This window comes from Phocoena phocoena, chromosome 7 (assembly GCF_963924675.1).
Source record: "Phocoena phocoena chromosome 7, mPhoPho1.1, whole genome shotgun sequence".
In the NCBI taxonomy this organism is placed as follows: Eukaryota; Metazoa; Chordata; class Mammalia; order Artiodactyla; family Phocoenidae; genus Phocoena; species Phocoena phocoena.
Window position 1 is genome coordinate 109,621,123 of NC_089225.1, and position 27,266 is coordinate 109,648,388.

Sequence of the window (27,266 nt, forward strand, 5' to 3'; positions counted from 1 at the left end):
AAAGTGGCAAAGGACACACCCCACAAAAATGACCATTCCTCTGATCCTGTGAAGCAGCAAGAAGGCCTCCTCTGACTCCGTGGCAGTGCTGGGGGCCAATGAGGCTCCTTGGAATGTTCTAGAGACTTCCTTGGAGAACAGGAAATGCCTTCAAGACTTCCAAAGTTGATTACATTAATGGTAATGGAAGGAAACATTTGTTATCTGAAACGAAACCTAAAGCTGATAACCACAGCCCTGTCTGCTGAGACGGTGGGAATCGAGAATATAATCCACATAGCGGTGGAACTAAGTCTCTCTACCCCCTTCTTCTTGAGGACATTGGTAAAGGAGGGGCAAAGAGGACCACTTGAAGTGGATGCCCCATCACATAGAGAGGACCCTGAGCAGTCTGTGGGCTGCAGAGAAAGGTTCAGAGCCTCACTTGGGGGTAAAAAACAGAGAGCACAACTGTTCTGCATATTAAAAGGGGGAAAGATCTGGGGGGTTGCTGCAGGCGGCGAGAGCATCCGAGCTGAGGAGAAAGGAGAGAGCAAATGGGCGGGAGGACACAGGAGCCCAGGTTGGTGACAATAGTCAGGGACTTTAGGAACCAGAAGTCCCAGGGCTCACTTAAGCCAGGCATAGAAACAGATGGTTCTAGAAGTCAAGAAAAGGAGCTGAACCTCATACCTGATCTGCACAAAGGATAGGTAGCAGCCGTGGCAGGGAAGAGCTCAGCGAGGTTTGATTTCTGCCAAAGGTCAACACAACGTGAAGAAACCACAGGAAGACTTAGGACGAAGGCTTGAGAGGACAACTGGATTACTTAGCGGAACTTGCAATGAAGTTCCAAGAAAGCTCATCCCCTCCAAAGCCACCCCAACGGCAGGTCTGCTCTCCGTGCAGAAGGCGGCAGACACTCTGCTCCACTCTGCAGAACAGACCACCCGCAGAGCTCAAGCCTGGCAGGGGCTTTGCAAGGACCTGATTCATTTCCAATCTGGAGCTTGCCCATAAATTACCGAGAGACAGGCAGGATTGGAAACACAGCAGATAAGGATTGATGCAAAGAATTGGGGGTGTTTGGACTAAAAAGAGAAGTCCTGGGAGGATGAGAAAATCATCTCCAAAACCAGGACGGGAATGTGCGTATTATTTGTTATGATTCGGGAGGGCGAAATTGGAGTCAGAAGATAGAAGCAGCGGGAAGAAATAACCTGGCCCAATGCAAGTGGGCCATTCCTGCCATTTGAGAAGCCTGGATATGACAGTGACATCCTGTGGACAGTGGCAGAGAAGGCAGAGGAGGTCAGAGCCCGACCTCCAGTGCTTTGTGGGGAGAGTTGGGGTACAGTGTCCAAGCTGAAATGGGGTGAGGTGTTGCATGTGATTCCCTGATTCTAACTCCCCAAGTATCCCCGCATGAACACCACCCGCAGAGCCCACCATGGGAGAGGAGATCCTTACAGGTGGGAAACAGCTCCCTGTAGCAGGGGTGACCAAACCCTTTGGAGATTATTTCTAGGGTAAGAACAGATGCCTTTGAGTGAACACAGGGACAGGCAGACAAAGACCCTTATCAAATGGGCTCTTCCCGTGGGTTGAGGTTTCCAAAGCATCTCCTTTCCCGAGTCACTGACTTAATGGCAGAGAATTGGGGGAACAGGGGTTGCTCCCCTGCCCAGAGTAACTGCCCGTGTTCTCAGATGTCCCCAAGCAGCACGTGTGCTGAGAGCCAACAGGCCTGGGTGGGTGGGGGCTGCAGAACTAGAAAGCCTGAGGGATCCACTGGGGGGCCTCCACACACTGGATGGGTTGGGTGCTGGGAAGATCTTTCCTCACCTCCAGTACATCAAGGGCCATGGGAAGTGGCTTCAGAATTAGTGACCTCAGACTGTGTCAAGCAGTTACAATGAGAGCATTGGTACCTTCCACATGAGGAAGCTGGACAAAAAGCCTGGTCCCTTTGCCTGGAGTGATCATCCAGGGATCATGGGACCAACAGCAGGATACCCGGAGACTTGGATTTCAGAGAGCAGAATTCGTGGTCATGGTCAACATGAGAGCACCCTCAGCCTGGGCCTAAAAGAGAAGTAGACTCTGGTGCAGAGATTCCAAGCATCACTGAGGACCCCCTATGAAAAGCCAATGCTTTGACCTTTTTGTGTGGCTAACACCCCTGGTCTTACTTTGTGCATTCCCCTTACCTACCCTGTGTCTGGAAAACTGGGTTATATAACTTTTGAGCTTCATAAAGGGTTCTAAACAGCACGCTCCAGGGTGAAGCCAGGCTTTCCAATGATCCAAGATGAGGAAGAACAGAACAGCTAGATAGGATTTGGAAGTTCCAGAGAGTAGATTGAGTAACAATATTTAGAACTCTGCCACATACAATTTTCTGGATCCTTGAATACAATAGCACAGGGAAAACGGGGTTTATGTAGCTAATCATGGCTTAGATGGGTATAAAAAGAGTATTGTCTTAAAATTTACTGCCTCATAGTAAGGGAAATGCTGCAGCAAAAGTATGTCATCACCATGAGGCTGACTTGAAGCTCTTTTAACAGGATGGAGTTAAAAAGAGTCTAAAGGAGGGACGTGAACCATGTAATTTGCCCTCACTGCTCCAACTATTATACTTCAAGTGACATGTTTATTTCTTTTCAAATGAAAATTAGAAGCTAAAATTTTCTCAAGCACAAAACAGCTGAGTTTAGTGAGGGTTTGATTAATTAAGCAAGTAAACACTTCACAAAAACACTCTACCATTTGGCTAAAAAGACAGTCACTGCCCAGGAGATTGCTGGGACTGTAATAGTGAAAAACACCATGTCACTAAGAGCGCGTCGGAGGAAGGCAGACTGGATTCCATAATCAAATCTGTCATTTTAGAGAAAGGCTACTCTTCTCTTAACACAGACGTTAATTGAATACAAGATGGCTCTAAGGCTGTGTTTTCAATCTACGGTTCAAATCATCTTTAGCCCCCCAGCTTTGGGAAGAAGACAGGAGTCTTTAGAGAAGAGCATTGTGCCCCTCCAAAAAGTATACAGATCCAAGATTTTGCAGGGGACAAAATTCAACTCTAAATAACTTAAGTGGAAAAGGAAAATTAATAGCTCACAAACCCTTAGGACAGAGTGAGGCCAGCAATAGCTATGCTGCTTTCAAGTTCCCTCTCTCTCTCTCTCTCACACACACACACACACACACACACACACACACACACACACACACACACACCATCTCTCTTTCTGAGTTGCCCTCATTCCCTCAGGTCAGCTGGCCAAGGAAGTCTATCGTACAGCTCAGAGCTCTCTATCCCCCATAAGCCTTGCAGCCTTGCACCTCCTAACCAGAGAAGGCACTTAAGACTTCTCCCCAGTTACAGTTTTTTAAAGCACAGGGAAAGACTAGTTGAGCAGCTGAGGTCACAAACCCACCGCTGGACCCATCACCAAGACCGGGAGCATGGGTACTCTGATTGCAGCCCCACCAGAACCCCATGATTGGAGCGGGAGGAAGAGAAGGCCTCTGGAGGAGGAGGTGATCTTCCTCAGCGACAGAACATTGCTACAGCATGCTTGCAAATTCCTCTTTAGCCTTTCTTCCAGGAGCACAGACACAAAGGGAAAAGGAGTGGCACCAATCCACTGGCCAGCTAGGCTGTCCAAGATGGCGGCCACCAAGCCACGTGTGGTTATTGACCCTTGAAATGCACATGGAATGTGCTGTAAGTGTAAATACACAATGGATTTCCAAGACATAGTGGGAAATGAATGAAAATATCTCACTAATAATGGTTTCTATTGATTACATATTGAAATGATAATCTTTTGGATATATTAGATTCAATAAAATATATTGTGGAAATTAATTTTACTGGGCTTCTTTTTTACTTTTTTTAATGTGGCTACTAGAAAATTCTAAATTACATAATCAGCTCATATTCTATTTCCATTGGGGATGGCTCCTCTAAGATTGAGTACCTTGCTCTGACCACCTGAAGCCAGCATATCTAGCCAGTGGCAGGTATACAGAGGGACAGCAGGATGGAATTGACTCCTACTTACACAAGCATGTCATTAGGGTCTCTGTGTGTTTGGTTCAGTGACGTGATTTTTTTTTTTTGCTGTAGCCAGAGTCCCTGCTCTGGTACCCCTAAGTCATGCCCTTAAGAAAACCATATCAAAGATCAGCATTCATTTTTTCGGGGAGGCACAAAGTGACAGCCAACCTACACAGTTATGAATCTTTGTCTGGGTTTCAAACCCGTAGGTAAATCCATAAGCTAGCAAGTCTTCACGCCATCCCATAATGCAGGTTGAGCCGGCTGAAGGGAGATTCAGGGTAAAATGTGCTTTTTTCAATGTCATTTTGTCACAAAGATTTTAGATTGTAGATTCAGCTACTGCAGACTCTCGGTGCACTAGCCGTCTGATGAAACCAAACAGCTTCTCTGTTTGATACCAGCCCGTTTTCTACGTGTGACCTGTTTTTCTGTGGGAAGCCAACGTAGGGTGGTGAAGGGAATGAAAGTCTGGGTTGGAAAATTCATCGTCTTCCACTGAGAAAGCTTTCGATGGGAAACAAATTTAGAGGTTACAGCCTGGATCTCTGTGTCCCCAAAGCACACAGGACTTTGCATACATTACCAAGTTCCCCTCCCAGCACCCCAGAAGAGGAAGAGGGCAGGTGTCTCCCTTCTGCTTGACAGGAGGAGGATTTAGACATGTCTATTTTAGTCAAAGCCTGCCCCTAAAAGCTTGTGACCTAAAAGAAGCCCTCCAACCTTCTGCCTGCTGGGTTCTGTCTCAGTTATGTAATAAGGCATTCAAGGACACTTCAAAAAATGCTTCCAAATGCAAACTACAGCAAACCCTGCTGAAACCCGTCCAGGGGGCTGCCCGCTCTAGAGAAAATAAAATGCAAAGTTTGCCATGGCCTCTAAGACCCTGCAGACTCTTACCACGGTTTGCCCCTGCAGCTCATCTCCTACTGCTCTTTACACTCTTTGGCCATATGCCTCGCTGTTCCTTGAAGAGATGGAGCTGATCCTGCCACAGGGCGTCCACCTTCTCCTGGGCAGTGCCCTCTGTTGGGGCTCTCTTCCCATGGACACTCTCTTCCTCGTCTCTTCACAGGGGACTTCTCAGATCAACTCTAAATTAGTACAACACCACTCCACCTCCAGCCAGACTCTAATTCATTAGCTAATCCTATTTTCTTTGGGACATATAGATTTCTAGATGAATCCTCTTTCATCTGCCTAGCAGTTTATTGTCTACCTTAACCTGACAAAGGGTAAGCTGTTTGAGGGCAGTGACCCTGTTGGAGATTGTTTTCTCCTAGATTCCCGGTATCCCCAGCTGTGCATGATAGGGAAATGAATGAGATTTACATACATACATACACACACACACACACACACACACACACACACACACATGGAGGGGAGGATGGGACTATATTGATATCAACAGACGTGGTACCTCAGGGAATGTAAGACAGTTGTTATGGGTTGAATTATGTCCCCTCCCACCCCCTTCATATGTTGAAGTCCTAACCTCCAGCAGCTCAGAACGTGATCTTATTTGGAAAAATGGTCATTGCAGATGAAATTAATTAAGAGGAGATCATACTGGAGTAGGATGGACCCTTAATCTGCTAGGACTAGTGTCCTTATAAAAAGGGGAAATTTCGAGACAAACAAGCACACGGGAAGAAGGTCACATGAAGGTGAAGGCAGAAATTGGGATGATGCTTCTACACGCCAAGGATTTCCTGCAAACCTCCAGAAACCGGATGACAGGATCAGACAGATTCTCCCTCACAGTCTCAGAACTAACCAACCCTGCTAACACTGACTTCTAGCCTCCAGAATTGTGAGACAGTAAATTAGTTCTTTAAGCCATCCAGTTTGCGGTACTTTGTTATGGCAGCCTTAGCAAACTAACACAGTGATTCCAATGAGATTCAAGTAACAGGTCTAAATGCTTTATTATGGTGCATGGGCATGTATCAATCCTCTTCTTCTTACCCCAGTTGGCAGCTAGAAAAAACTCACCCTTGTCCCAAAGGAGCAGAGTAGGCAGTAGGTTGAAAAGTTGTGATCAGACTATATTGTTGAGAGTTTTATCCGGTGACCTGTTCCATCATGACAAGCCACATGGTCACATCTCTTTTGCCAGCCCTAGATGGCCTCCAACCTCTGTTTATCAGATTAAGTCCCAACTTAATAAGTGAAAGTATCTTAAAGATGCTCTGACACATGATATGTGCTCAATAGACATGAGTTCCCTTCTTCCCTCTCCCTGCAGCAAAGCAAACCCATTCTTAAGGCATGTCTTGTATTGCCAGCCCCTATGAACTACTATGATCATTTATTCAAATAGTCATTCGCTCATGAAATGTTTATTTAAGGTTTACTATATGCTAGTTTCCATGCAGGGTCATAAGAATATAAAGGCAAAGAGTACAGTCTCTCTACACTGAAGATTTTGTATCCTCCACAAGCACAAGTAAATAGTGCAGGCAAGGAGGTGACATGACATGCGCAGACTGCCATGATAAATGCAATATGGCAGTGGGGGACAAAAGAGGAGTGTCTCCCAGTCCAGAAGATGTAGCTAGCTTATAGCACCCCGGACCACCTCCTGAGAAGTGGAACAGCAATGTAGAAGAGTATCTGGGGCTTTCCTGGTGGTGCCGTGGTTGAGAGTGCGCCTGCCGATGCAGGGGACACGGGTTTGTGCCCCGGTCTGGGAAGGTCCCACATGCCGCGGAGCGGCTGAGCCCGTGAGCCATGGCCGCTGAGCCTGCGCGTCCGGAGCCTGTGCTCCGCAACGGGAGAGGCCACAACAGTAAGAGGCCCGCGTACCGCAAAAAAAAACCCCAAAAACTTCAACGGGGCCCAGTTTTAGGGGGACACCCCCCGGCCTGGCATGACTGGGAAGAAGCTGTTATCAGGTTCTCACTGTGAATGAAGATGCCTTCTTGCATGCCTTCCTGCTTCTGGCAAAGAGAGGTAAAAAGTAACCATTCTGAAATATTCCCGGAGCATTCTGCTCTTAAGGAAGGTTTGCTGCCCTCAAAAGAAGTTATTTAACCAGAGCCTAACTTCTGTTTTCCCAGGGCCTAATTAACCTAAGGGAAAGGAAATACCCAACTCAGGCTCCCTGAAAGACCTAGAGCTAATCACAGGACTACAAGATGTTTCCCCACCTTCCATCCCCCATGGAACCACCACATCAATGGGGCTCCTGTATAAGAATGGCAGATTAAAACTAAAAGAACTGCAAGCCTTCAACTCTACTTAAGGAGTCTCTAGGAAAAACCAAAGACAACAGGGAGACACAATCAAGGACGCCAGATGAAATTTAACCTCTGCCATCACAGCTACGGCAAACAGTACCATGGCCTGCCTCCTAGCTGATGGCAGGCGCCACGTGCCACCAAATATAAACCTCCTAGTAAAGATCTGTATTCCTTTGGCCCGACACATCGTGTCGAGCTTTTGACGAAAAGTCACAAGATGTGCTAAAAGGCAAAAAATAGTCTGAAGAGACAGCACAAGCGTGGGGACCCAGCTCAGATGTGGCAGAGATTTGGGAATTATCAGGTCAGGAATTTAAAATAATTATAGTTAATATGCTAATAGTTTTAATGGAAAAAGTAAACAACATGCAAGAACAGCTAGGTTATATAAGCAGAGAGGTGGAAACCCTAAAAAAGGAATCGAAAAGGAAATGCTAGAAATCAAAAACACAGAGAAGAATGCTTTTGAAGGGCTTACCAGTTGACTGTACGTGACCAAGGAAAGAATCAGTGAGCCTGAAGATATGTCAATGGAAACTTCCAAAACTGAAATGAAAAGAAGAAAAAGAATAAAAGAGATGGAACAGAATATACAAGAACTGTGGGATAATTACAAAAGGTGAAAAATATTATGTATAATAACAATTCCATTTGTGACAGCATTCAGAAACATTACATGCCCAAGAATAACTCTAACAAAAGATTGCAAGCCCTCCACATAGAAAATCACAAAACATTATTGAGAAACAGTAAAGAAGATAAATAAATGAAAAATATGACATGTTCATGAATTGTAAGACTAAAAATTGAAAGGTGTCCGTTCTTCTCAAGCTTATCTACAGATTCAGGACAATTCTGATTAAAAACCCTAGAAAGTTTTATTTCTATGAAAACTGATAAACCAATTATATAATTTTTATGAAATGTAAGGTCTAAGAGCAGCAAAGACAATTTCAGGGAACAAAGTTGAGACTTGAATAACCAGCTATATCAAGATTTATTATAAAGTTCAGGAACCTAAGACACAAATAGATTAATAGAACAGAATAAGAAGTTCAAAAACAGACCACACAAAGTAGTTTTATTTATGAGAAAGGTTACATTTCAAAGCAGGGGGAGAGGATGATCTTTTCAATAAATGATCAATTGGGTGTCATATATATATATATATATATATATATATATATATATATATATATATACATATTTTTTTTTTTTTGCTGTACACGGGCCTCTCACTGTTGTGGCTTCTCCTGTTGCAGAGCACAGGCTCCGCGGCCATGGCTCAAGGGCCCAGCTGCTCCGCAGCATGTGGGATCTTCCCGGACCGGGGCACGAACCCATGTCCCCTGCATCGGCAGGTGGACTCTCAACCACTGCACCACCAGGGAAGTCCGGGTGTCTATATTTTTAAAGCAAGTCTTTATTCCTACTTAAACCTTGACCAAAAATCAATTATATTTGGAATATAGATATAAATGTGAAGGGTTAAAAATCTTTCTAGAAGATAATTTAAGAGAATGTAAGAGAACATCTTCATGATCTTGGGTAGCAAAAATTCCTTTAGCGGGTTACAGTAAGTATTAAACATACTAGAAAAAATAATAAAAATTAGACTACATTAAAATTAAGAAATTCTGTTCAACAAAGGCAGCAATAAAAGAATGAAAAGGAAAGCCACTGAGTGGAGAAAATATTTGCAATACATATGTTGGACAGAGAGCTTGAATGTAGAATAGTTAAGGAAGTTTTCAAAACCGTTTTTAAAAAAAAATGTAAAAAGCAGACAACCTAATAGAATACCGGGCAGAAAACTGAATTTAACTTTGCAGAAGATATAAAATGCTCAATAAATGTATAAAAAGGTGCTCAACATTGTCAGTCATCAGAAAAAAATGCAAATTAAAACAACAAGATAGCCCTATACTCCATCAAAATGACAAAAATTAAAATAGCAGGACAACTGTTGGCCAGAATGTAAAGCAACTGGAACTCTCATATACTGCTGGTGGGAACGTACCCTAGCACATGGCGGAAGTGTAGTCTGGAAATTTCTTTATAAGTATCTACTATAATTGAACATATGCATACCCCATGACACAGCCATTCTTCTATCAAGTATACAACCAACTGATTTTGTACAAATATGCACAAAATGATATGTACAAATATATTCATAGCAATGTTATTCATAATAACGCCACACCAGAAACAAGTATCCAAGTACCCCTCAATACTAGAATGGATAAATGAACTGGTGTGTGTTCACAGAATGAAATTCTACATGATAATCAGTACAAATGAACTACAGCTCCATGCAGCTCTATCAGTGAAGCTCACAGATATGATAGTAAATGAAACAAATCAGATACAACCATTTATATAAAATTCTAAAACAGGCAAAACCAAGCTAGGGTGACAGATTGAGAACAGTGACTATTTTTGGAAGGTAAATGCCTGAAAGGAGACACTGGGGAGTCTTGGGTACTGGTGCTGTGCTGTAGCTTATCTGTGTGCCAGGTGCACTGGTGTGATCGGCTTGTGGAAATTTATCAGGCTGCAGTCTCATGGTATGTGCACTTTTCTGTGTGTATATTTTCACTTAAAAAATGTATTTAATGAACAAAAGTGAAGGGTCAACTTCAGATGTCCAGCCAGGACCAAACCACCCAGTTGGCCCACAGACTCATGAGCAATAATAAATTGTTGTTTTAAGATACTAAGCTAGGGCTTCCCTGGTGGCGCAGTGGTTGAGAGTCCACCTGCCGATGCTGGGAACACAGGTTCGTGCCCCGGTCCGGGAAGATCCCACATGCCGCGGAGCGGCTAGGCCCGTGAGCCATGGCCGCTGAGCCTGCGCGTCCGGAGCCTGTGCTCCGCAACGGGAGAGGCCACAACAGTGAGAGGCCCGCGTACCACAAAAAAAAAAAAAAGAAAAGAAAAAAGAAAGATACTAAGCTAAATAGTTTGATACCAGAAATAGTTAACTGATTAAACAACCCCCAGGGGAGGCTTTCACATAAACTATTGATACAATAAAAATGGAGCCCCCCTATGGTTTACTGTGTGACTTACACACCATAAGCAGGGTCCCTGCAAAGCAGGCAGGCATGTTAGCTTGTCTGACCCCATTACCAGCTCTTCTCCCTTTTCTTCCTTTTCTGTACACGCTATAAATGCTACAGCTGATGCCTCAGTGTCCTTTGCAGCTATGTGTGGTCACATGACATGATTCGGCCAGTTAGATATAAGCAGAAATCTGCTAGTAACTCTTCTCTTCCTCTCTCTTCCTACTGTGCGTGTGATACCTGGAGCAGTCACAGCCATTTCTGAGGCAGAATGAGTACCTTAGGGCATCAAAGAATATAGAGTTGCCAGATTTAGCCCCCAAAAATGATAATAATAATTATCTAAAAGAAATACAAGAAGCCCAGGTGAACTTGAATTTCAAATAAAGAGAGAATCATTTTTTAGTAGAAGCATCTCCCAAACATATCACTGTTCCCAACTCTATCATTGAGCCGCACATCAGCCCAGGGGCACCTGTCCAGAGACTTCCCGTGCATGGCTGAAACCCCAATCTGATTATACTTCTGAGGTCGGGAGGGTTTCCTCTCACTCTCAGCTGAATGCAGTCCTAACTGATATTTTCAATCTGACAGACAAGTGACTCTGCAGGTCCATCAGGCTTGATTAGCACCCCTTTCCTTTCAATACTACATAAACATTTTTCCGGCGCTTTCTATCGGCCACTGGTGTGAGTGAGAAATCTGACAGCAATCTCATTTTCTTTTATTTTTGTAAATAACAGTTCTTTCCCTTTGGAAGCTTCTAAGATTTTCTGCTCAGCCCTGAAGGGCAGTGGCCAACCTAGGCCTATGGGTATCTCAGTTGACTGTTTTCATCTGTAGATTCAAGTCTTCCACAGCTTGGGAAGTTTTTTCCGGCATGTTTACCGTTAATGCCTCCCCTGTGCTGTTACTCTATCATTTGTATATTAGCTTTCATGGTTCTAGCAGGCAAGTTTCTTGTTTTGTTTCCCCTTATAATTTTTATCTTATTTTCCCCTTTATGATTTTTATCGCTAAACATGTTTCCCTGGTTTTTGAGATATATGTCTTCCACTTCATCTTTCAGACCACTAATTTGTGTCTAAATGGAGGATGACATCCCTTTGAAGATATGTACTTAATTTTTTAATTCAAACATAATTCTTTGGTTCCAGTCCTTGCTGTAATTGAATCTCTTAAGTGCCTTTACTGGTTTCTAGTCAAGCTGCCATCTGCCTTCTGCAGCAGGACTGTTTCTGAGCAAGCTGATGGCTCATTCTTCCTCCCCCAGTTATTGCTAAGATGCCTTGTTTTACTCCCTTGCCTACTTGCAGCTCCCTTCACCCTTGGAGCCATGCCTAGCTGCTGGGGGACCTCAGTGGTAGTCGCCCACAGATGGCGGGAACACAGTAGACTCTGCTCCCGTGGGCCCATGGTGTAGAGTTGGAGGTGCTCGGGTCCCTGCCTGCAGCTGGGAAGTAGCACCTGGCTCCTGACTTTCCTTCTGCAAGGCTGATGCTCTCTTCGTCTCAGAGGCAGACCTCACCTGATCAGCTTCTCTGAGGCTCCTTGCGACCAGGGAGACCAGTGGGTCCCCCATAATGGGCCATGCAACACTGGCTAGCTCCATCCTTCCAGATGCACTCAAGGGTCTCCATGAGCTGGCACTGTCGAGCCCAAGGCTCACTTCAGGGCTCTCCTTAGGTGCCCAGGCTCCTAAGTCTGGAGGACCAGACTCCAGCCTTCCATAGCCTTTGGGCCTCTCTTACACCTTGTGGCCCTTGCCTCCACTGAGCTCAGGAAAGGTAGTTGATAGCTGAACTGAGAGATTGTGAGAAAAATGTATCAGGGGTAAGTTTTTTCACCACCATCTTCCCCAAAATGTCCCACACTTTTTATTCTAAAGTTTTGATCTTTGTATAATTTTGTATTACATTTTTAATCAGAAAAATATAAATATTTTTAATACCAAAAGGAGCTTTGGTTAAAGCATAATAAAAAGAGAAACAAATATATTCAACTTCACTCAATCAGGATTTTAAGATTTCTTACTTCCAAGATCATGTCTAGCAAAAGACTGGAAACCACTGTGTCCAGCAGTCAGGGACCAGTTGAGTAAACCATGGTATAGCCACACACAGGGAATACTATGCCTACAAAACTGTGAAAAATGATAAAGATCTGTGTGCACTGACACGGAGGACACCAAGGTTTAATGGTAAGAGAAAAAACATGGTGCAGAACATTGCATAATGTTTTTTCTGTAAAGAGCCAGGTAGTAAATACTTTAGGCTTGCAGGTCATACATGCTCTCTGTTACAACCCCTCAACTCTGCTATGTTAGCAAGAAAGCAGTCACAGACAATATATAAACTAATGAGTGTGACTGTGTACCAATAAAACCTTATTTACAAACACACGTAGCAGGCTGGATTTGGCCGGTGGGGTATAATTTGCCAATTTCTGGTATAACAGACACTCTCTAAGGTGAACTCAGTGAGCCACAACTTTGTATAAAAATCTACTTTTCTTGAATGCACAGAGTCTGACTTGCTCCTTAGCCAATGCAGTATGGCAAAGGTGAAGGGATTTGGCGAATGTAATTAAGATCCCAAATCAGCTGTTTCTGAGTTAATCAAATAGGGAGACTATCCTGGGAGGTCCTAACCTAATTAAGTAAAATCCCTTAAAAGAGGCCCTTCTTTAGTTTAGAGATTCTCTCTTTTACTGGCTTTGAAGGAGAAACCCACCACAATTTCATGGCTGCAAAGAAATTGTCAGCCAACAGCTTGAGAGGGGTTGGAAACAGATATTTCCCCAGTCGAGCCTCTGATGAAAATGCAGCCCAGCTAACATGTTGATTGCCACTTTGTGAGCCCCTGTGCAGAGAACCCAGCTAAGCCCACCCAGACTCCTGACCCACAGAAGCCGTGAGATAATAAATATGCATTGTTTTAAGTCACTAAGTTTGTGCTAATTTGTTGCATGGCCCAGAAAACTAATATGCCTGTTGTATAGAGTCTGCAATTATTTATGTAAGAAACGAAGAATTAATATATATGCGTATATGCTTAAATTTTTATAAAGAAACACTAGAAGGGTAAATAAGAAATTCATAAACATAATTACCCGCAAGGTGAGGGAGAAATGGGTGTGTCCAGAGGGGGTAGCAAGACTTTTCAGGCCAGAACGTTTTGTATTGTTTGGATATTTAAATCAGCTAAATATATGATCTATTCAAAAAGTGAAGTTAAACTTTACAAAGTCTCCTGCTTTCCTATTTAGTAATCAAAGACTATTTTTCAGATTTGTACTTTTGATATTTTACAGTTACTGTTTATGTTCACCTTGATTCTTTTCTGTACCCAAACTACTACTATGACCTGTTTCTTTTCCTTGCAAGTGTCTTCTTTTAATCTCAAATTGCCATCTTCAAAAGAATACTTGGCCTTCCTCATGGCTGTTCTCGCAGCACTCACTGCTGGCCTGGGGGACACCCCAATAAATGCTTTTGCTGAATGAATGAATGAACCATGGCGACCGTCATCTTGGTGTTTCTTTACCTACCGAACCCACGTGAACAAATCCTGGTTACAAAACCCCCTCCCCCTGCAGTCCAGATTTCACTCTTCACTTGAAATGAAGCATCTCCACAGAACAAGCTGCCTGGCCGCCTCCTTACCGCCCACCTACTGTCAAGAGATGTTGATGAAACATGATTGCTAAAGCATTTTAAACATCTTTCGGGAATATGTCATGCAGGGAAGACATAGTGATGGCAACAACAAAACACAGGCGTCTGCTCATCTCTGGATCAATTTCTGAAAACAACTTTCCATTTTTCTAACATGCTCACTCCAGCTGAGCCATCTCGCTGCAGTCATGGCACAAAGGGACAGAGGTAGAAGACTGTGGCCCAGCCTCCCTGCCCCCTTCCCCTACTCCAGGCTCAGCCTGCCCTGATGAGCACTCATTTTAGGAGGTGAGATACCCTGCTCTCCGGCCAACGTTCGGACAAGCAGACCTCTGCCCTGTTCTAAAGACAGAGGCCCCAATGCATGAATGTTTCCCTACAACGCAGAACCTGTATTTCTTCCTTTTATTCCCCTAAATGGACTGGACTCCAGCCTCTCTCCTTAGCCCATGATGGTTCTCTGGAGCCAGAAGGAGGGTCGTGGGAGTTGAAGAGAGAAAGAAAGACAAAGGACAGGTTGAGCTAAAGCACCAGGAACCCAGAAAGGCTCCCTTGAGTGAGGATGATAGGTGAGGGGTCAGGCTGCCCACAAGGTTCCACTGGGCTCGGGCAAGGAGCCCTCCCCGCCTGAATGAAAAGTGACACAATCTCAGATGTGAGGGTGGGCCTGGGAGTGGAGAAACCTGCTGGCACACGTGCCCACATGCACACACACACACACACACACACACACAGGATTTCTCCCCAGTTAGGTACCTTACAACACTAACCACAGGCCAGCGATCTGTCCTATCAGTAGCAGGTGCATTGGAGCCCCACGGGGAACCCCAGGGATAACGGCCACCCCCGGGAACACTTGTCTGAATGATTACCAAGCTCCCACCCTGTGCGCCTCAGCCTGCCGGCAGTGCCTGTCTAAGCCCTGGTACCTTGTGCTGTTTTTTAGGCCTGAGCATCACTCAAGTTCCTGGAACCCACAGAGAGAACACACTAGACAGTCCCTGGTTAGAGCCTGGGGGTGGGGGTGGGGGAACATTCCAAGATGTCCCCAGGTGGCAATAAATGATCCTCAACTGAATCAAAAGTACCGATAATGAGGAGAAAATGCTCTCAGTACATTGTTAAGTTCAAAAAAAAAGAAACAGTTTACAAAATAGCATGTGCTACAATCCCACTTTCTAAATATATCTTTTTACAGTACCTTAAGTTTCCTTGGAACTCCAGACTCACTGCATCTCCACACGCATGTCTACCAGCATTTCACACATGACAGGTCCTAGACTGAGGTGGGACTCACCCTTCCAGCTGCTCCTCCCCCAGCCCCCCATGTCAGGAAAATGTGGCCCCCTTCTTCCTGATGTTTAAAGCCATCATGACTCCTCTTTCTCTCTCACCAGGTGCCCAATCTATCAGTTGATATGAACTTGAAATAACCTCCTGAAAAATAGATCGCAACAAAGATAAACAACATAGGAGACAATAAATAAGAAAATTAGAGGCTCAATCTATGAGGTCTAACAGCCTAAGAAGTCCAATTGGTATTCCAGGGAGGGAGACAGGCAGAAAATGAATGAGAAGTAATTACTTTTTAAAAAACTGATATTAAATGTTCCAAGAACTGACAGATCTGAGTTTCTAGATTGCAGGGTTTTTCACAAGTACTCAGCACAAATGAATGAAAATAGATCCACACCAAAGCCCACTACCGGGAAGTCTAGAACCTAGGAATGAAGAAACGATTCTAACACTTGCCAGAGAGAAAATTCAGGTCGCCAAAAGGGAGTCAGGAACTGAAACAGCATTAAATTTCAAAAGAGCAGCTACAGAATTAAAGAGAAAGTGGAGTGATGCCTTCAAACTTCTAAGAAGAAGTGATTTCTAACCTAGAATTCTATACCAAGCCAATCAGGTTTAAGGACAGAATAAAACTTTTTCAGACATGCAAGTTCTCCAACAGCTTTTACTGCCAAGGGCACTTTGATAGGAAACTACTGCAGGATGTGTTCCACCAAAACAAAGGAGTAAACCACAAAAAACAGAGAAGGGCTCTAGAAAGCAGGGGCCCAACATAGGAGAGAGGAGAAGGTATTCCCAGATGATGGTAAAAAAGAAAAGAGCCCAGGACAGCAATTGTGCAGTGGGACTGAAAAATAACCAGACGAACAGCAGGAGGACTGAAGATGAGAGAACCCTCCAAGAAAAACGGGAACCTGGGAGGTTATCAATGTTTCTCTACATGGAGTTCCAACGGAGTTTGAGAGTAAATTACTGACATACACAGAAACCAGAAGACACAAGGTAGTTATTAACTCCAGGAAAAATAAAAAGCCATATAAGAAAGAAAATGATATCATAGGACGTGATGTGTTTTAGCTGTGAATGACATAAATATTGCCAAAATATAGCCAAGATCATAAGATTGCAGAGTTCCAATCCGAGAAACTGTAGCATTACATGTTGAGAGGGTCAGGAGGAACACAGGAGCTGGTGTAAGAGAGCCAAAGGGTCCTCTTCTTTCACAGAAGGAAGTCATTACATAATGTCAAAATTTTTAAATCAACCAAGGGCAGTATATCTTTGTTATTTAGAAATATGGAAGAACAGGAAAAACAAAGACAGCTAAAATTGCTGAAACTGATTACTTCTTGGGAGTGGACATGGGGGTGAGAAAGAGAGGGACAGAGGACCATTGTTTGCACCCTGAGCCTTGTGGTACCATTGGACCCTTTAAACTATGTGCACGTATTACTTTGATAAAAATTTAAAATTATAATACAAAGTCACAATGGAAATCACCATGCATAGACCCAAAATCAAGAAGAACTTCAATTTCAAAGAAAGAAAGAACAAAGTACAAAATTAAAATCAACAAGAGGAACAGGGAAATTAATCTAACTTATTTTCTCCTTGGTGAATAGGTTTTGTTGCCAGTGATTTGTTTTGCTCCTTTTATGCAAATCCTGAGACATCACAATACAAGTTTGAAGGCTTTACATAAATCAAGCATATGTATTACTCACTGCTGTGTCTTAGCACCTGGCCTAGTGCCTGGCATCTAGTAGCTTCTCAAGGAACAGTTGTTGACTTGAATTAAAGAGACCTGATCTTGTTTGAGTCTGACTTTCCTCAGATTTTTTTCAAGGGTCCCCTTAAGAACCCTCTCCATGAAAAACATTTTAAAATTTTCTGTATAAACTTCACAAAGACATTAGTCATTAACTTGCTTAATGTTCCTTTCAGAAGGATCCACAAGATAAATTCTCCTCTGAATTTAAAACCCCCAAAACCCATCGTCTGATGAAACGGTATCTAGCAATGAGAATTATATAACCACACTTTTGCCTTAGCTCCTAGGGCTGCAAGTCTCGCGTCTTCCCCAGGTAGGTTAATAACTCGGGGCTCCTTCAAGTGCATAAGGACTCTTTCTTGATGCTTGTTCAGGAGACGGAGAGACTGATTTTCTTCCTTTTCTAAGGTGATGATTTTAAATAGATATTTATTCTCAAGAACATGAATTCTATTTTCCACTTTTTTACAGACCTGATAGTGGGAAAGTTTGCACTTCTTTTCCTGAATGGACATCCAGGTATCAGAATGCCCAACGAAAATACTGCCACCGTGCGGACTTGGCAATAAGTTATGTTCTTCATATGTTTGATTAGCTGGGTGGGATATGTGTTTACTGGCCTTAATGATGGATCCAGAACCATCACAAGGAGCTTGGCCCCTCAGAAGCCCTAAGGCATCCCCCCATGCATGGCCCTGCCATCTAGACAGACTTGTGAGTTTGGGTTGACAAAGTACTCTCCAGATCTTTCTTTTTGCAAACTCCTGCTGTCAAATAGACTGACTCATCTTAATGATTTCATTGCACTTGTCTTGAAGTTTCTTATCTTCCTACTGTGGCTTCTTATTGAAAGGATTTGAGTGAGGTGCTGGGAGACACTTGTCTCCGTGCTTCTCATCTTCAGCCTGTGCCTCTTAGGCATGAACTCAATACCTTCCTTTCTCAAGCGACATCCTTCATCTTGAGCGTTCATAAGCTTGCTCTCTTGGCCTGTACTCAACCTGTCAGACCCACTGGGCTTGCCGTTGGACTCGTTGTCATTGTCAATGTGAGGAGTGTCGTGAACTGCCGAGCAGGTTGTCCTTGGTCATTGCTCTCACTTTCATAAACCTGAGTGAGTGCACCAGGCTGGTTGTCTGACAAAAGGTGAAAATCTGCATTGCGTGGTGGCACACCAGATCAGGACAGTTGTGATTCCACCAGAGATTTCCCTTCCAAGGGGTAGATCTTCAAGCAAAAAAAAAAAAAAAAAAAACGAAACATTTTCAGATTTATCTCAGATAATAGGGCAATCTAGATAGCTTCACCTAAGTGGTAGCATCTTGCCATTGAGCAGTCCCGCATAGGTTTCCTATTCTTGGATATATGGACAGGGTGCCTGCCAGAACAATGTCATGGATCTGAGGCTTACTCTTCCTGCCATTTGAAAGGTCTAGTCAACAGAAGCTGGTGGACCAAAGAGCACTCAATTCTTAAGTTGCGGACAATTACGTAGAATCAGTCTCCTCATGAGGGACTCAATCTTATCCATGATTGAGGTGCTTGCAATGAGAGTGCAGAGGTAACGACAGTCCTATTGTCTTGGCAATGAAACAATTTACTATCGTACTGTTGACATCTTCTTCACCCAAATGGATTTCTCCAGATGAAGATTTGACCTGAAAGATTCCAGCATCAGAAGGGAGGACAGAAACATCAAAATGGCTTTTCCAAGACCCAAGATCAATATAACTCTTTTAATACCAAACTTCTTGTTCAAGCCGTAAGCAGAGGCAGGGTAATTTGGATCACTCTTGACTCTGAGCACAGTAGGGTTATGCTGGGTCCATAAAACAGCCATTAAAGTAAGCTAGAACTGTGATGACAGGAGGGTAACAATCCTCCCAAAGGTAGCTCCTACCATGTCCTTCCTCTTTTCTATAAACATAGAAGAGACCTTCTCCAGATGGAAGCTTTTGTTCTCTCCCTTGTACTCCACCTGGGACCACTGACTTTCTGTGTCACTAACACACACCACTGTCATCACCACCACCATTATCACCACTGCCATTACCACCACCATTGTTACCACTACCACCAGCACCATCACCACCACCACTAAATTAGCCCAAAATATCCAAACAGATCTTTGTGATAAAATGGTTCTGGTAGGTTTCACTGCAGTTTGATTCATTGCACCATGACTAATCATTGAATCAGTTGTTGGTGTAGGCCAGAATGCTTGGGGTGGCCCAGTTTCTCCGACTATTGCTATGATCTCCATGTTCCCTGGCTGGAAGATACCCACATAGGAACTTATGGTGCCATGATCTACAACGACCTCAGATCCATCTAATATCATTACAAATTCCTAACCAGGAAAGCACCAGGCTTCAGGGAGGATGAGCTTCATTGATTCAAAAGTGGTGTGAAAAAATAGAGGCTCCGCTATGTGGAATAAACAAAAGCTGATTTCTGATAATGAAAAAATTTATACCTCTTTATATTCTAAATTAGGTATTTGTTTCACACTGGTTATAACATAGCACTTCAGCTATTTGAAATTATTTTGTGTCTGACAGTTTTTCTATCACTCATAACTGGATTACATTAGTAGTAGTTACTGAAACTAGAAATGATTCTATACTGTAACAAAGTCTTGTTCAAAGTAGGCTCAGAAATCCTTTTTCTTCTTTCTGCATTTTATGTTGTCAGATTGTTTCCCAGCATTTAATAGTTCTTGTTCTCTTTTTTATTTTCTTTTATAATTTTCCTAACCAGGACTGATCTTTTAAGGGAAATATTATGTTTTCTATGCAGCAACTAACACAAATGATCGTTCCTACTAAACAGAACTACACCATTTGTTATTTGATTCCAGGCTTTCTGGAGACTACAACAGCTCACTTCAACCAAATTTCTGATTGTTGGACTCAAGTTAGAGGCAAGACGCCTTGTTGAACAAAGATCTCAACAAAGATAGGTCAAATCCAAGGAGAAAACATTTGCCATGTTCTGTTTTGTTTACCCCATGAAGGTGACATATGCTTCTGCAGGAACAGCATGTATTTACATTCTTCACCTATGTTAAGAGTTACATATGCAAACCTGAGTTAACTGCACCATATTTCCAATTTATTCCAGGGATGTTTAACTTTTTTTTTTTAAGACACCAATTGTACTTGAACATTTATTACTTTTTTTAATGTATTTTTGGCTGTGTTGGGTCTTCGTTTCTGTGCAAGGGCTTTCTCTAGTTGTGGCAAAAGGGGCCACTCTTCATTGTGGTGTGTGGGCCTCTCACTATCGCGGCCTCTCTTGTTGCAGAGCACAGGCTCCAGATGCGCAGGCTCAGTAGTTGTGGCTTACGGGCCTAGTTGCTCCGTGGCATGTGGGATCCTCCCAGACCAGGGCTCGAACCCATGTCCCCTGCATTAGCAGGCAGATTCTCAACCACTGCGCCACCAGGGAAGCCTGATGTTTAACTTTTATATGAATAGGTCCTTGCTTTTTAATCTGTCTCTGCTTAGGAGAACAGAGCCTGGTGCATATGAAATCCTTAGTCATTGTTAGCTATATAGTTGTGGTTATTATCTTGTTTCTTTGTCATTCTGTTTTGCTCTTTCCCTCTCACTCTTAGTGTTGAGTTTCCTCACTCTCTTGTTCCCTCCTGTTATTTATTCTTTGTATATTGTATATCCTGAGAGAAATGATGTGAGTGTCAGCAACAGGGTTGGTGAAAATGGATGTTCATGGAGTATACATCGTGGCAGAAAATGTGGAATCTAAGGAAGGGCCGGTGGGGCCTACTAATGGACTCATTGGTCAGGAAGCTATCCCTGTGGTGGGGACCAAAGAGATTTCCCAAGGACTCTCCTTCTTATCAGAGGATCTTAAGCTACAGTGGGAGTTTAACACCTGACTTCATCTACAATGGTAGGAGGCTGGTGAATTAGCTCAATCATACCATCTAATCATAAGGAGGGAGCAAAGTACATAGCATGTTCATGAATTGGCCAGCAGTAAGTACAACCAGAGTTTGTCCTGAAATGAAGAGATACAGAATAATGGAGGTCTAGAATGTGATGGCCTTAAATTCAGGACAAAGAGTTTTAATTTGATATGGTAGACATTGATAACAAAGTTCTCAAAGTTATGGAAGGGGAAGAAGAAGAAGCAGAGGGAGAGGGAGGGGGAGGAGAGGGAGGAGGAGGTCAATATGTAGAAACATTATTAAAATGAAAATGCACCAGGTCGAAGGTAAGAATTTCATTGTGTAGCAATATGGTAAAATTGATGCTAAATTATTTGACCAGAGTAGAGGCACACTGGAGTTTCGGGAATTATACCAAGGAGTGGGGAAGAGGTAAGAGAAGTGAATATGTGTGGACTTGAGCAGAAGGTGAGTCACTGAGCAATAGAAGAGTGTGTGGAGAAGGAATAGTGGTCAGGAGAGGAGGACGGCCATGATGCCCCTTCCTAGTTCTACAAGGAAGGGTGACCAGAACTGGCTTCCACCTAATAGGTGCTTGATAAATGGGTCATTGAGGAAAATTTAGATTTAAGCTGGTAGGTAGGAAACCCTTTCAGGAAACAGAGGGAGGGCAGGAAGGAGTGTAGTCTTCAGAAAGTGGAAACGTGACCAAGTAGGTACCACATATAAATTAAGAATGTGGGCCCTCTCTTAGAGTTACATTGCCAGGGCTCTACTCCTGGTTTAAACACCTAACCAAGTTACTTATCCTCCCTTAAGGCTCAGTTTCCTTATCAGTAAAATAATAATGATGATGATGGTAGTAGTGGTGATAAATCATGATGAAGACCATGATAGATGATAATACCTACTTTATAGGCTTGTTTATAGGTATTTTCAATACCTATATAAATGCCTTGTTTATAGGTATTATCAATACCTTTATAGGCTTGTGAAGATTACATGAGACAAAATGTGAAAACACTTAGAACACTTTTGGCACAAAAATGCATGACAGCTACCTCCTGGAAAAAGAGGAGAAGGGGGAAATTTTTGAAGCTTTGTGTAATGTGCAGCCATTACAGGAATGAAACTGGCAGATCAGGAGGATATGGGCAGGGTTAGGGAGCAACAGCAGAGGACCTAAGAAAACTGTGAGCCAGCAGAGTTTTTAATTCAAGGAACGTGGAAAACTATTCAGCCCCAAGTGTCAAACTGGAGTATTGGGAAGGAGGTTCTCAAATAACTCTTGTTCCAAATGCTGTAACCCAGTTGTTATATTTTGAAACTCCCTTATTAAAACATTCATTCACTTATGCTACCAATGTTTATTGAATACCTGCTCTCTGCTCTGCTAGATCCTGAGAACACAAAGCAAAATGGATGGACACAGTTCTTGTCATTCTGGTGCTTACCGTCTTAACAAAAAATAAAGAAAAGCACAAAGGTATTTATTTCTGAAGTATGACCCAATAATACTGGAATTTCCCAATCCTCTGCTGAGACAAATAAATGACAACGTCCTGAATAAAATAATTTAGATATAATTTTTAATACATTGGTAGGATCACAAAAATGTAAGACATATAGATTGGGTTGAATAGTGTCCTCCAAAATTTCATGCCCACCCAGAACCCTTGAATATGGGCTTATCTGGAAATAGGCAGATGTAATCAAGTCAAGATGAGGTCATACTGGATTAGAGTGGGCCCTAACCCAGTGACTGGTGTTCTTATAAGAAGAGGGAAATTTGGACACAGAGAGACACAGACACAGAGGGAAGATGGCCATGTGAAGAGGGAGGTAGAGATTGTAGTTGTGCTATCACAGCCAATGAATGCCAAGGGATTGCTGTCACACTCCAGAAGCTAGGAAGAAGCAAGGGAGGATTCTACCCTGGAGACTTTGGAGAGAGCATGGCCCTATTGACACCTTGATTTTGGACTTCTAGCCTCCAGAACTGTGAGAGAATAAACTTTTGCTGTTTTTAAGTTGCTTGATTTGTGGTAATGTTACAGCAGCCCTGAAAAACTAACACAACAGAAATTGGCAACTCTAAGAGGTAGCTGGAGCATGAGAGCAGCATTTAAGGGCACTAGTAAAATCAAAGTGAACTAGACCATCAGTTCCCATGGCCTCAGAGAATGTAGTGAACCAGAGAAAAAGCCCAGGAACCTCTCAAGGTAATAAATTGAATAGGAATCTCCACTCAGTGCATAAAAGTGCATAAAAGGACCCCATGAGTATATGGATAAATCAACAATAAGTCTGCCCCCATCAAAGGGCACTGACAGGAAATTGTCCTCAAAAGTGGTGCTGGTTGAAGGCGGGGGGGAAAACCCAACCAGAAAATGTGTAATAATAAACTAGCCCTCATACAGTTTGAAGTCTGAAATCACACCACCTGGATGTGGATAGTCCGAAAACTCTTAAACTGAGAATTAAGGTTAAAATAAGTGGAAGTTGGCAACCCTCTTCTGCATCTGCAGAAGCATGTGCAAGTTTGTTCTGGCGCAGTCGCCATCTGCCAGGTCTCAAGGAACTCCTAAAAATAAGTAAAGTTCCAAGGAAGGAGCTCACTTTCAAATATCACAAAACACAAAAAGAAACAAGGCAACATGACCCAGAGAAAGCAGAATCCTCAACCAGCTGAGTCAGACATGCAAAGACTTCAGCCACTGAATGATCTGACATAGTGGATAAAATTAGTAGTTTAATAAATTTAAGGAAATGAAAGAAAATGGAAGATATGAATTAGGTACAAGAGGCTAAAATATGAACAAGGATATTTAGAAAGCAAAACTGAACTTATGTAAGTAAAATTACAATAATTCAAATTAGAAATTCAATTAGACACAGCTAAAGAGAGAATTAGTGAGCTAAAAGATAGACAGGAAGAAATCTCCAGAGTAGAGACACTAAGAATTGGAAAAGAGAAGTTAAGAAGCATAGAAGATGTTGTGAAAATGATTGAACACGCAGTTAAGCACAGTTCTGTAAAGAAAAAAGAACAGATGTTTACAATATTTGAATAGATAATAGCTGAATGAGTTCCAAACCAGGATGTATAAGAAATCCACACCTAACAAATCATAGTGCAATTTTCAGTTCACCAAAGACAAAGAAATAAAAGCCAAGTGCTTTCAAAAGGATGACAAATTGGGGTGACTACAGATTTCCCAACAGCAATAATGATAAAAAATAGCTAGAAGGTGGTAGGATGATGTCTTCAGTAAACTGGGAGAAAGTAATAGTAAATAAAATTTTATATCCTGTGGAAAGAAAAAAATAGCTTTCAAGAATGAGGACAATAAGGGTCATTTTCAGATAATGAAAAACTGAGAAACTTTACTACCATCAGAACTTCACTAGAGGAAAATATAACAAATGTACTTCAGGCAGAAGCAAAGTAATTTCACACGGTATGAAGTGAAAAAAAAATTATAAACAAAGATGCTGACAAATATGTAGATAAATCGAAACAAAATTGTCTGCATAAAAGAATACTAATTTCTTCAGGGATTAAAAATTTTTCAAAGATAGATCTCATATGCATACTTTGTCATTTGGGAGGGGAATAATTGGAGTTGAACTGATCTAATGCCCTTATAATGGTCAGGATTTTGAAAAAGTAGATATTCACATTAAAATTAATCTCTAAAGTAAACAAAATAGAAGAGAAATAAAGTATATAACTAACAAACTAGCAGAGGGGGAGAAATGAAATAAGAAAAACTACTCAATGATAAATTCAGAGCAAGAAAGGAGGGGGAAAACAGAAAAATCTAAATATATAGAAAGCACAAATGAAGATGTTAAAAGTAAATCCAATTATATCAATTACTACAATTTGAAAATGGGGTTGGATACATCAGGTTTAAAGAAAATGGCTTATTATATTTTTAGATCAGATTTTTTTTTAAACCAGCTACCTCTTTTTATGAGACACACTAAATGGTATGGCTACCAAAAGACTGAAAGTAAAATGTTAAAAGAAAGATATACCAGGAAAATATTAAACAAAAAATAAACTAGAATATGTAATTGATAACAGATAAACTAAGCCTTAAGGCAAAAAAAGTGTTACTGGAAATAAGGTTACTGTATAAAGCTACCAGTACAATTCACTAGGCAGATGTACCTATTAACAGAGCTTAAAAATACAGAAAAACACTGCCAGAACTACAAAAAAAGAAAATATCCATTATCATAGTGGGAGATTTTAACATACCTCTCCCAGTAATTAACTGAAAAACCACTCAAAATGGTTGACTCTGGGGTTGTGGCCCGGAAAATATAAGTCAGAAACATCTTATCGTGCCAAAAAATAGGGAAGTGCTTAAGGCATGATCAATTCATGTCAAAAGAACAAAAGAGCCACTTTGAGGGGGCTCCCACCGGCCAGGTCTGGGACAGTTTGAGCAAAAGAAAAACATGAGAGTAATGGATTCAAAGTCTTTGAGTAAACTAGGAATCTATTATACATATTAATTAGTAATTCATCCATTAGCAAAAGAGCAAGAGAAGCTCTCTCTTCCAGCAGAATGCCAACTAACAGATCCAAAAGAAATCATAGAATTAGAAAATCACTGTTTGGTAACCAAGATAGTAATAATCGATTCAGGCAAGAAGCATCAACAGATGCTAAATCTGGAGGGAAAAAGTCTGATGAGAAATAAAATATTTATAGTCTCCAAGTATCTCCCCACAGGATATTTATCAGTTACTTAATCAACACATCCATCATACATATTAATTAACTATACAGCAGAGAAACCTGACAAACATCATCTTAATCAGGAGATAAGAAACGTTAACATCCCCAGTGACGGTACACACGGCCAATGTGTGCCTCCTGATCTGAGGTACTGAGAAGGACACAGCATCGCTTCTGTGAGATTCCTGCCTAAAACGCATCACCCGAATCCAATCATGAGGTAACTCGAGACAAACATAAACGGAGAGAGTTGTACAAATAAGAGCCTGGACTTCAAGATTGTCGAGGTCAGGAAAAGATGAAACAGAATGGAGGAACAGAAGAGGCATGACCACCCAATGCAGTGCGTGACCCTGGATTGGCTCCTGACCCATGAAGGACATTGCTGGGGCCATTAGTCAGGGTCTGGAGGGTTTGGTGGTGTAAATGTACCAACGTCGATTTTCTGATTTGGACGGTTGAGCCTTGTATGTAGGAGAGTGCCCCTGCACGGAGGAAGCATCCCTCATGTCTGCAACGTATTCCCCTCATGGCCACTGCCAGCTGCGAGGGACAGATGCTCTTGGCCATTCCAGAACTCCATCACTTTGATGTTCTCTTCTATCTCCATTTTATTCTTACAATGAGCACCCTCCCCAATGTCAATAAATATGCTCATTGGAGAGTTAAGAATTCAGTTTGACTTTCCAAACACCCAGGACTGATTTTGCCACGTGCTGATATGGAAATAAGTGAGGAGAGAAAGTGAAAACCTTAGGAGCAATGGAAATATTCCTTCAGAACAAAAGCACCCAGTCCTCTCACTTTGCAAAATGCCTCTGCCATTCTTTCCTCAGCCATAGGTCTGAAACAGAATGAGTCTTCTTGCTTTAAAGGAAAGTAGCCTTTGGGCAGCATGACCTCCAAAACATTGGGTATGCTCCATCAGAAGAGAATTTCTACCACTTCCTAGGCAGCGTGGCGTGATAGAGAAGAGGCCCGGAGTTCCCAGCCCAGGTTACCCGATTCTCAACTGGGAGACTTGCCATCAGGGACCCTCTCTGTCCGAGGTCACTTCCCCATCTAGAGAGCAGGGTTAATTACATACAATTGGCCTCAGAAGGTTAGCCGTGGGGCTCAAATACAGCAACACAGGCAGAGTGAGTGCCTGGTAACTATTAAGCACTCTGCAAATTATACCTCTTTTTATTCTCATTTAGTTATTTGGATACTTTTTTATTGAACATATATATATAATATATGTGTGTATTGATATACATATATATATATAACATATAATATATATACATATATATCCACACATATATATTCTTTTTCTATTAGGATACATTTTATTTTTCCCAAATCATTTGGGGAAGAAAAGACACCTGAGGTGCTAATGTTTTCATTCAGCCTGTTGTACCGTTTTATAAACTATCACTAAGACAAAAATTTTTAAAAACAGCGTTCTGAATATAATGAATATTAATGTAACTTTGTAACGCCGC